Below are 12,209 nucleotides of genomic sequence, written 5' to 3'. Positions count from 1 at the left end.
TTATGGGTCACCATGGATGGAAATGTAATCAAAAATCATTTTTTACACTAAACCCGATCGGGTTTTGGTGTTCTCCACAGTCCATGCGACTACTACCATTTGAGGGTATGAAAATGCCCTTAAACAAGGACAACAGTCACAATATATACTTTACGAAACCCAATTGGGTTTTGTAAAATCCAATCAGGTTATTAACTTAGATAATTCAAAACCTCAATTGGGTTTTACAAAACCAAATAGGTTTTTTAAGGTATAATAGCTAGGCTTGGATACCAAGCCTGGTCGGTATTTCACTTTTAAATGAACCAATCAGGTTATTGAATTTTTATTTTTTATTTTTGGGGGGTTGGGGCAGGGGGGGGGGGGGGGGGGTGTCCACTTTTTTGTACACCAACTTGGTGCACACACCTTGATACATAACATTTACTACAATATTAAAAGATTGATTCATAAACAGAATTTGATTTCATAAACAAGAAGCCAAGATACCATATCAATGTAAAAATAACTCACAGATAGGAGACAAGATTTTTGTACCAAGTGGAAAATCCTTTCCATTTCATTATAGGGAGATAAACCACTACATTTGAACTTGCTATTTTATTGAGTTACAACTCTTTGTTACTTCACAACTACACTTCTCAGGACTACAACCCTCTTTCTCTTTTGAATTTTGCTTCAAATTTAAAAACACACATCTAGATGTATCTTTTCAACATCATACACCTATAATTGTAAGTAATCTTCTATCGAAACTTTGAAACTAATTCAGATGTTCTATATATAAGGAAGAATAGATGTGTTTTTATTACAACTAGTCACATCTTAACACCCACACCTATGCTCCCTTAAATAGGGATACATCAAAAAATATTTCATTCATTTATAGGTAATTAGCTATACAACTTATAAAGAGTTTCTTGAACAAATCATTTTTACTTAACACAAACTATTCCAAATGTCGTTACATTTCTCAAAAATGTTAATAGCATAAATGTTAACTTTTTGCCCTTTCTTAGTGTTGAAGATTATCAACATAAAAATTGTCCCTTTTTGTTAAGGTAGAAGTTGTAATCTATCAAAAAACTCTTCATAACAAAGCACATCTTTCAAATGTTCAACCAATAAACTAGAATGATCATATTGATAATATTGTTTAAGCCCAAAATAAATTTAGTTTCCAAAATAGCCATTAAAGGAAGTTGTTATAAATCTTGTGCACAATTTAATGAAATTTTTCAACAACTTATGATTTCTTCAACTAATTTTGAAAATGCTTATACCTAGTAACCAACTACTCAAGGAAAATAAAGTCTCTTTTATAAATAACAACTTCATCTCTACAATCAATTGAAGTAGTTTGTGGAACAAGATGTGATTCATTTTGAAAAACAAAACAAAACATATAAATGTCTTGGTGTTTAAAAAGAAAAACTAAATCAAACTGAGTCTAGATCATACCTATGGATTTTAATAGCAAGATAGGTTACCTCTTTGTCATATTTTCACACCCAGAGGAAGAGATATTTTATCTTTTTCATTTGAAGCTTACCCATATTGTATAAATAATAGTATCAATCAAATCCCTGGAAAATATTGAACATAATACTAAAAACCTTCACTTTCATGTCAACTCAAGAAGATCAAATGTTGTTCACAAAGAGTTCATTACGGCATCCAAATGTGATATTAGGTAATGAACGACTCTTTTCATACCAAATAGAAAACATCTTTTATGTTCTATTCAAATCTGACCAAGGATTTTCAACTTGTGGCTTTAGTTCAAATGCTCAAGTAAAATTACACAATATCAAACCTAAAGTCAATGCAAAGTGATCATGGTTAATCTGTTGATGAAGAAACTATCATAACAAATATCCTTCCCTACCTACAAGGGGATCTATCATCGAGAAGAGCTTCACATGATGTAAGACAAGTGAATGAAGCACATTCCCTCAAGAACTCCACAAATAGTGTTCATAGGGCCTAATTACATGTGAAACACATATATGTGAAAGTAAATCTAGATCTAATTTTAGAGCACCAAATGAAGTCTGAATCTATGAAAGCATGTAAAAGAACTCAAGCCAAACACATGAGAGGGTTCATTTCATTTCCAAATCCAAATGTTATAGAAATCCAACAAAATACCTAGTAATCCTTGCAACACATCTTTTCTCTATTGTACCTTTCATTTCCGCTTGAATGCTCATTTGCAACAAACAAAGTAACAAGAAAAATAAGCAAACACAAGATATGCAATATATATCCAACTTATGTAAAACTAGGCTTAGTTTTGAAAATCTAATTTTTAAGGGTGATAATAACTAGAAAATGCATCATGCATTGATCCATATGTAAATTAAATGCAAGCTATTCGTTAAATGCTCTTTTTTTAATATTAATTTTTGACCTAGTCAACAAGATTGGAACTATATGATATGAATTCAGATCCAAAACTCCAAATGCATAAAAGAGACACCTGTCAAAAATTAAAGAGTTGTCCAAAAAAGTCAAACTTTTGAAAAGATCTTTTCATTTGTACCCTGGGCATATGCACTGAGTTGTGGTGCCAAAAAGGTGACAAGGAAATTTTATTTTCCTATTTTAAAAAGTGCGCACGCACTATGGCTTGGCCAACCCACGCGCTTTAAAAAAAATAAAAAGTATATATGATGGGCTGCAAACCTGCAGCCCATCATTTTCATTAGCATTTTCTTCTACTCCTACAGCGAGCAGCACGTACATGAGTTGAAAACTCAACATTTGCACCACCCTTTGCCAAAATGCCTCCTCGTCGACGAAATCCAAGACCACAAGTGCACCCACGACGACGTCGTAAGTGATATGAACCTAACTTTGCATTGTTTGATATATTTTTCATATTGTTTTTTAAGTTTTTTATTTTCCTTTGTAGGGTTTTTACAAATTTCATTTAGATTTGTTTATTTATTTGAATTTCAATTGATTTTTTATCAGGAAATGTTCATAATCAATCAAAAAATCCACAAGAACATCAAAACCCTCAAGAACCCCAAAACCAAAACCCTCCTCAAGAAGAAGAACAAACTCCACAACCCGAACCAATTGCAAGACCTCCACCAAGCACACAAGAAAATATAAGAAATGAAATAGAGAGAGGCAAAACTCAATTAGAAGGAATCATTTCTCGGTTGAAAGAATTCAGACAAACCAATCCAATGAGGGCTCAATTGGCATCATCCCTTGAATCCATTAACACTCAGATAGCCTCAGTTAGTGGTCAGTTAGATATTTGGCGGGCTATGAGGGATGAACAAAAAAGATTTTATGCAAATAAATTGTCATATGAAGATGTTAGAAAAAAGGAAATACCAAAAGGTAGTATATGTGCATTATTTAGAAAACTCGGTGAGCAAAATACTGTTAGAGAGGGTACTAAACGATTCCCCATCCAATGGTGCATACATGATGCTATTAGAAATAATTTTTGGGATAGATGGTGGATGGTTTTTGATGCCCCTCCTTGCAACAATCACAAGGTCCCCATGTATTTTTTGAAGAAATTATATTGTGAGTTTTTCCTTGGGGAGATCCCCAATTATTTTGATATGTTAGACTCCCAGGGTAGAGGTGGGGGGTCATCATTTGAGAGGCCCAGAGCACGTCATGACCCTAATGTAGTTAGGGCACCCGTGGTCCATCCACAGCATGAGCATGTGCTTATTCCTTCAGTTGTGAAGGAACATGTAGAGGCCAGCACTCTAGGGACCATTAATGCTTTGACGCAGACCCTCATCCATTCCATGAGCCCATTAGTTGAGGGGGAGCCTTCTATACGTCGTGATCACATGTGCACTTCATGCGGATCCCTATGCACATTTGGCACTCATGTCGAAGATGGTGCAGATGATGGGCTTGTCACCGATCAGTTCCTAAATGAGACATTTGGCATTGACACACAGGTAAATTACTAATTTTATCACATTTCATACGTATAGTGAATGATTAATTAATTAGGATTTATTGACATTGTTCAAAATTTAGGGTCAAAGTGTTCCTGGGCCTAGTAGCAATCCTCCAGGCCCATTTTTTGTCCCTTCGACGAGTCCTGAGGTATGTATCAATTTAATCATTTTAATTAATACATATATTTATTACGTAATCATATTAAGGATTGACCAAAAAAAATATGCATGTGCATCAATTCTCCATAGGACCCTCAACCTTTACCACAAACGCAGAGTAGAGACATCATACGAGCTTCACACAAGTACAATTGTTTCATGTTAATTTAATTCATTTGATTATATTTATTCCATGTTTCATGTTAGATATAACATGTATTGTATGACATGCAGCTCATGATGTCAGACACACCTCCTCATCTGCGACAGTCTGTTGATAGTGGAGTGGCCGCAGCTGTGGCTAGCTCACAGCCACTGACGGAGGTATGAAAGAATTTTAGTTGTTTTTTATAATAGTTCATCTCAAAATTTCTAATGTTATATATAAGTGATTATATTTATTGAATTGTTGTAGGGTCTTGTCATGCTTGATCGTCCACGAGCATTTGAGGTGGACTTACAGAGTGACTATTTGTTGGCGGTAAGAAAATAATTGATTTTGTGAGTACATATATTTGATTTCAATGTATAATAAATATTGATTCATATCTACTTTCTTTGTATCAGTTGGACCTGGAGAAGAGCCTCAACAAGAGGTCAAGTGAGCGTGTCAGGAGGGCCCCGTCATCTCCACTGTCTCCCTCCACACAACAGCAGAGGACGTTGAGAGACTTGTTTCCTTCCCCTCGTGGGAAGGAAAAGATGTAGTTGAGATATTTGATACATATATATATAGAGACGTGTTTCCTTCCCCATGTATATTTATAGGCATCTGAGAGACATATTCGATACACATTTGATGTACATATGACATTCTATATTTGATGTATGACATATTTGATGTATGACATTATTGGTTAATATATGATATGTTTGTTCATATACGACATTATTGGTTATCATTTTATATTATATGTTTGTTCATGTATGACGTTAAATTAGATATGTTCGTGTATGACATTAAATTAGATATGTGCATGTATGAAATTAAATTCAATTGCTAGAGAGTTGCCATTATGTCTACCAACTAGTAGATGTTCTTTTTTGCTTTATTAGTATTTCTCAAAAACTACAAAGAAGTTGTTTCTGGTGAATAGTTGTAAACAATTGTGATCATCGACTTCATATACTCATGGCTTTGGCTGCGAACACTTGTAACTTTGGCTATAAGCATCCATGGCTTTGGCTATGTGCACTAGTGGCTTTGGCTGTGAGCATTTATGGCTTTGGTTGTAGGCACAATATAGCCTTGGCTGTAGGTTGTCTTTCTTGCTGCATGTCGAAGTTACCTTCAAGAATATCATTAGTCTAAGATCATTACAATTAAAATACTATGAAATAATACCTTGGAAATAATAGTCTTTAACCCATTACTTTATTTGTTAAAACATCATGTAGTATCTACTGTAGTCCTTCTACTCAAATATGTTTTCAAAAATACTTAGTATGGCAAAGAAATGTCTATTGAAAGCTTGTCAAATAGGATATTGAAGAACTAAATGTGGATAGTCATTAGTACCCATCAATAGAACACAGACATCTTTCTCAAGCAAGCCATATGACATTAGCAAGTAATTTATAAATTTCCTTTGCAAATAACTAGAAGATGCTATGAATCTTAATACAAAGTTAATCACGAACTCATTATTCCATCCAAGAAGCATATATCACCCTAAGCCAATTAACCAATAGGATAAAAATTAATTCAATTTCAACAAAATTTTGAGTATAACAAGCACCTTAGGGATTCTTACAAGAATTAACACAATGTTCACAAGAGCATTACAAGTTCTTGTAATGCTATTTCACATATTGTAATCATATTCAATTTTGAATGGCCATTTGTGTTACAAGCATAAATGTTCTTTAAGGTCTTTTAATTCTAGACATGAATTTTATTATGAAGCTTTTTTATGACAACCCACTCAATGCATATATTGTTGTTCCACATTATGCGAATTTGACTTTCATTGGTTGATTTGGGTCTAGACATGGCATTATTCACTACCTTTTTTATATATTATTTTTTTGTAGTGAGGTTCTGGCCTGAATGAATGTATTAATCATCGAAGTTATGAACCTTGGTCGAGATCCTTACAAATATATTTTCAAATTGGACATCAAATAGTTTTCTCAGTCACCCCCTGTACACAGATACTGAAATTGTAGTTAATTACAAAATTAATACTGAATTAACACAAGTTTAATTGAGAAGTATTATGTACCTCAATAGGCTAGATTATTATTGACCGGGAAGCTTTATCTTAGAGCAATTGGTTTCCTAAATCTTTAGCGCAATGACAGTCTTATGGAATGTGGAATTAGGTCTACTAGCTAAGGAATGTTCTTTAAAAGGTAGAGGAAACTCAAGACTCACATGTTTCCAATCAATATAAATGTTTAAATCACTTCTCTAATTTTTTCTATTTATGATCTTCGTAAAACTTAACTTTCTAAATGCATTGATGGGGAAATAAAGATCTTCTAGGAACTAAAGGCCAATCATGTTTAATACTTACAATTCTCTGTTTTTATCTAATTATTTAAAAAATATTGTACAAGTGTTTTCAAAGAGCAACACTTGTCACTAACATCATAAGAAGGAATATCCAAGGAGTCTTACCACTGATCCCCCACCACCAAATTCAAGAGAAAAAAAAATTCCACTACTAAAGAGATAGTAACAATGATCATCCCTAGTCTCTCCCTTATCACAAAATGATTACCATCAAAATTTGCATATCCAATTGCGTCATGTGCGTTGAAGCGATAGTAACATTTTCACTCTCTTACCTAATGTCTCCCATTTTTGAAACTCCTGGGGAAGGGCAAGGCCATCTTCTCAGTACTTCAAAATACAACGAGTTCCATTTTTTCACATATTGATAATCGCTGACTTAAAGTATAGTCAAAGTATTGACAGCCCATAGATATGCCCCGTCAAAGATCGCAACCCTGTGGCATTTAGTGACCCTTAGGAACATTCTGGTTCAGCGTGCCTAAGAATGTTCGAGCACTAAAGGGGACAGGAAGAGGTGGGGGATAAGGTTTACCCGGCCACCCGAAGCTAATGGAGCAGACAGTTTGATCCCACAACGAAAGATGAGAGAGATTTGGCAGTTTGCAACTTTGTACTAGCCAACACTACAAGTTTCAGCATCACCCGAGATGGCATTGTAGAATGAAAATGGAATGTGATCTCCAAAAAGAGAGAGAATTTATTGTAGGTCTCTACAACACAGTCCTGTAGGAATTGGAATCTCATCCATATCTCGCACGAGCTCCAAGATATGCCCCGTCAAAGATCGCAGCCCTGTGGCATTTAGTGACCCTTAGGGACATTCTGGTTCGGTGTGCTTGAGAATGTTCGAGCACTGAAGGGGAAAATACAAAGTTGGGGAAAGGGTTTACCCGACCACCCAGAGCTAATGGAGCAGACAGTTTGATCCCACGACAAAAGATGAGAGAGATTTGGCAGTTGGCAACTTTGTACTGGCCAACACTGCAAGTTTCACCATCACCTAAGATGGCATTGTAGAATGAAAACGGAATGCAATCTCCAAAAAGTGAGAGAGGTTATTGTAGGTCTTTGCAACACGGTCCTGTAGGAACTAGAATCGCATCCATACCTCGTACAAGCTTCGAGATATGCCCCATCAAAAATTGCAGCCCTATGGCATTTAGTGACCCTTAGGGACATTCTGGTTCAACGTGCCTGAGAACGTTCGAGCACTAAAGGGGACAGGAAGAGGTTGGGGATAGAGTTTACCTAGCCACCCGGAGCTAATGGAGCAGACAGTTTGATCCCATGACAAAAGATGAGAGAGATTTGGCAGTTGGCAACTTTGTACTAGCCGACATTGCAAGTTTCAGCATCACCCAAGATGGCATTGTAAAATAAAAATAGAATGTGATCTCCAAAAAGAGAGAGAGGTTATTGTAGGTCTCCGCAACATGGTCTTGTAGGAACTAGAATTGCATCCATACCTCCCACGAGCTCTGAGATATGCCCCGTCGAAGATTGTAGTCCTATGGCATTTAGTGACCCTTGGGGACATTCTGGATTGGCGTGCCTGAGAACGTTTGAGCACTAAAGGGGATAGGACAAGGTTGGGGATAGGGTTTACCCAACCACTCAGAGCTAACAGAGTAGACAGTTCGATCCCACAACGAAAGGTGAGAGAGATTTAGCAGTTGGCAACTTTGTACTGGCCCACACTGCAAGTTTCAGCATCACCCGAGATGGCGTTGTAAAAAAAAAATGGAGTGGGATCTCCAAAAAGTGAGAGAGATTATTGTAGGTCTCCGCAACGCGATCCTGTAGGAACTAGAATCGCATCCATACCTCGCACGAGCTTCGAGATATGCCCCATCAAAGATCGCAGCCCTATGGCATTTAGTGACCCTTGGGGACATTCTGGATTGGCGTGCTTGAGAACGTTCCAGCACTGAAGGGGATAGGACGAGGTTGGGGATAGGGTTTACCCGACCACGCAGAGCTAACGGAGTAGACGGTTTGATCCCATGAGGAAAGGTGAGAGAGATTTGGCAGTTGGCAACTTTGTCCTAGCCGACATTGCAAGTTTCAGCATCACCCGAGATGGCATCATAAAATGAAAACAAAGTGTGATCTCCAAAAAGTGAGAGAGGTTATTGTAGGTCTCTACAACACAATCCTATAGAAATTAGAATTGCATCCATACCTCGCACGAGCTTCAAGATATGCCCCATCAAAGATCGCAGCCCTATGGCATTTAGTGACCCTTAAGGACATTCTAGTTCAGTGTGCCTGAGAACGTTCGAGCACTGAAGGGGATAGGAAGAGGTTGGGGATAGGGTTTACCCGACCATGCAGAGCTAATGGAGCAGACAGTTTGATCCCACGAGGAAAGGTGAGAGAGATTTGGCAGTTGGCAACTTTGTACTGGCCAACACTACAAGCTTCAGCATCACCCAAGATGGCGTTGTAAAATGAAAACAGAATGTGATCTCCAAAAAGTGAGAGAGGTTATTGTAGGTCTCTGCAACACATTCCTATAGGAACTAGAATTGCATCATACCTTGCACGAGCTTCGAGATATGCCCCATCAAAGATCGTAGCCCTATGGCATTTAGTGACCCTTAGGGACATTCTGGTTCAGTGCGCCTGAGAACATTCGAGCACTGAAGGGGACAGGAAGAGGCTGGGGATAGGGTTTACCCGGCCACTTGGAGCTAATGGAGCAGATAGTTTGATCCCACGAGGAAAGGTGAGAGAGATTTGGCAGTTAGCAACTTTGTACTGGCCAACACTACAAGTTTCAGCATCACCCAAGATGGCGTTGTAAAATGAAAATGAAATGTGATCTCCAAAAAGTGAGAGAGGTTATTGTAGGTCTCTGCAACACGGTCCTATAGGAACTAGAATTGCATCCATACCTCACACGAGCTTCGAGATATGCCCCATCAAAGATCACAGCCCTATGGCATTTAGTGACCCTTAGGGACATTCTAGTTCAGTGTGCCTGAGAATGTTCGAGCACTGAAAGGGATAGGAAGAGGTTGGGGATAGGGTTTACCCAGCCACCCAGAGCTAATGGAGCAAACAATTTGATCCCACGATGAAAGATGAGAGAGATTTGGCAGTTGGCAACTTTGTACTGGCCCACACTACAAGTTTCAGCATCACCCGAGATGGCATTGTAGAATGAAAACGGAATGTGATCTCCAAAAAGTGAGAGAGGTTATTGTAGGTCTCTGCAACACGATCTTGTAGGAACTAGAATCACATCCATACCTCGCACGAGCTCTGAGATATGCCCCATCAAAAATTGCAGCCCTATGGCATTTAGTGACCCTTGGGGACATTCCGGATTGGCGTGCCTAAGAACGTTTGAGCACTGAAGGGAATAGGACGAGGTTGGGGATAGGGTTTACCTGGCCACCCAGAGCTAATGGAGTAGATAGTTCGATCCCAAAACGAAAGGTGAGAAAGATTTGGCAGTTAGCAACTTTGTACTGGCCCATACTGCAAGTTTCAGCATCACCCGAGATGGCATTGTAAAACAAAAATGGAGTGTGATCTCCAAAAAGTGAGAGAGGTTATTATAGGTCTCTACAACATGGTCCTTTAGGAACTAGAATCGCATCCATACCTCGCACGAGCTCCGAGATATGCCCTGTCAAAGATCACAGCCCTATGGCTTTTAGTGACCCTTGGGGACATTCTGGATTGGCATGCTTGAGAACGTTCGAGCACTGAAGGGGATAGGAAAAGGTTGGGGATAGGTTTTACCCAACCACATGGAGCTAACAGAGAAGATAGTTTGATCCCACGAGGAAAGGTGAGAGAGATTTGGCAATTGGCAACTTTGGACTAGCCGACATTGCAAGTTTCAGCATCACCCGAGATGGAATCGTAAAATGAAAATGGAGTGTGATCTCCAAAAAGTGAGAGAGGTTATTGTAGGTCTCCAAAAAGAGTGTTTAAAAATGAAAAAATAGCGGGGGGTCCTTTGTATGGTTTGGGAGTTTGACCATTAAAACTAGAAATTGTCCTAGTAGTAAGTGTTGGTAACAGTTTTGAAATTTGATTGTTGAGTGTTGAGAAACCTCAAGTTTGGGATTTTTCTTGTTGGTTTGAGTCTATAATAATCATTTCCATCTGAAAAGTCAAGTGTTGAAACCATTTAAGAAGTATTTGCATAGTTTTCCCTAAAATTTGAGTGCATAAAAAGGGGTATGTGATTGCTCCCAAGGTGGATTTAGTGTTTTCTCCAAACAAGAGTTGCATTTTATGTTTGAAGTCATCTAATATAACCAAAGTGAAGGTTTTTGAACCATTTTGGGGTTCTAGAGACGTTGCAAAGTAAGAGTTCTAAAAAGCCCTAGGGTAAAGGGGCTAGAAAGGAGGGTTTTGTAAAAACCATTGTAAAGTTGATAATGAGACCAAAAAAATAGAAGAATCCTTGCATTTGAGTTGTGTCTTAAGACTTTTTTGGGTCATGGGAGTTCCAAAAGTCAAGGGATTGTGAGTTGCTTTGTAAATGGCCTCAAACTAGGCCTAGTTGGCAGACTAAAATAGCCAGTTTTGAGTGATATTTTACAAAACAAGTGTAGTTGGTTTTGGAGTATATTTTAGAGTGAGGAAAAGGGTATTTTAATCACCCAATAGTTTAGGAAGTTTTGTGGAATATTTTGGACAAAACAACAAATTAGTGACTGGCAAGGGCTAGTTGGAACAAGCCTAGAAGAGGCAAAATTGAGAAAGTGTAAGAGATGAGTTGCTAAGAGTGTGCAAGGAGTTGGAACATGTTAGATGAGATGTTTTGAGATGTTCCAAGGTGTTGAGGCCATGATATGATGCCAAGGACGAGTTTTGGTACTTGCATAGGGTGTTCCAACCAAGCTACAAATGCATAGGATAGGACCTTGTAAGGTACTTGCAAATTATGGTTCTAATGCCGACAAAATAGAACTCCCACCAAACTTGGAAATTTACGTTATCTTTAATGTCAAGGACTAAGTTCAATATAAAGGGCCTACATTCATAGAAGGACAAACAAAATCAAAGGTTGAAGAAGTCACTATCCCATTATAATCTCAGCCAAAAGCTGAAAAGGTTATGGATTCAAGAATCAAGAAGAAGACTTGTCATGGCACCTATATGGAGCATCTTATCAAATGGAAGGATCAACCAGAATCTGAAGTAACATGGATAGATGAGAGTGATTTTGGATAAAATAGTTGAAAACAACCATGTACAAACTCCATAGAATGTGATCAATCATCACTGATGTAAAAATGTTACTCCCTCAAAATCTTCCTGTCATCCTCTGTACTTGTAGGTGAATGCATGAATGTTATGTGAACAAATATGGAAACCTGTTGAGAAGTATAATACTTTGCTTGCACCTCATTTTGTGGTTGTAGTGTGTAGTTCTCTGCGAAATCTACAATCGAAACAATGGTATCCAGTGGAAACATATCTTTGCACAACTTGAATTGCAAATCCAGCCATTGAGCTCTATGGGTATGCCTTGCATACTTGTAAATAATGTTTTCATGAAAAATCTTCATGAACTCATACACTGGAATCTTTTCAATGACTAAATCACATCTTCT

Source organism: Cupressus sempervirens, chromosome 2 (genome assembly GCF_028749045.1).
Source record: "Cupressus sempervirens isolate cs-2001-9-10 chromosome 2, ASM2874904v1, whole genome shotgun sequence".
NCBI lineage: Eukaryota > Viridiplantae > Streptophyta > Pinopsida > Cupressales > Cupressaceae > Cupressus > Cupressus sempervirens.
Note: the sequence above shows the minus strand (reverse complement) of the source record.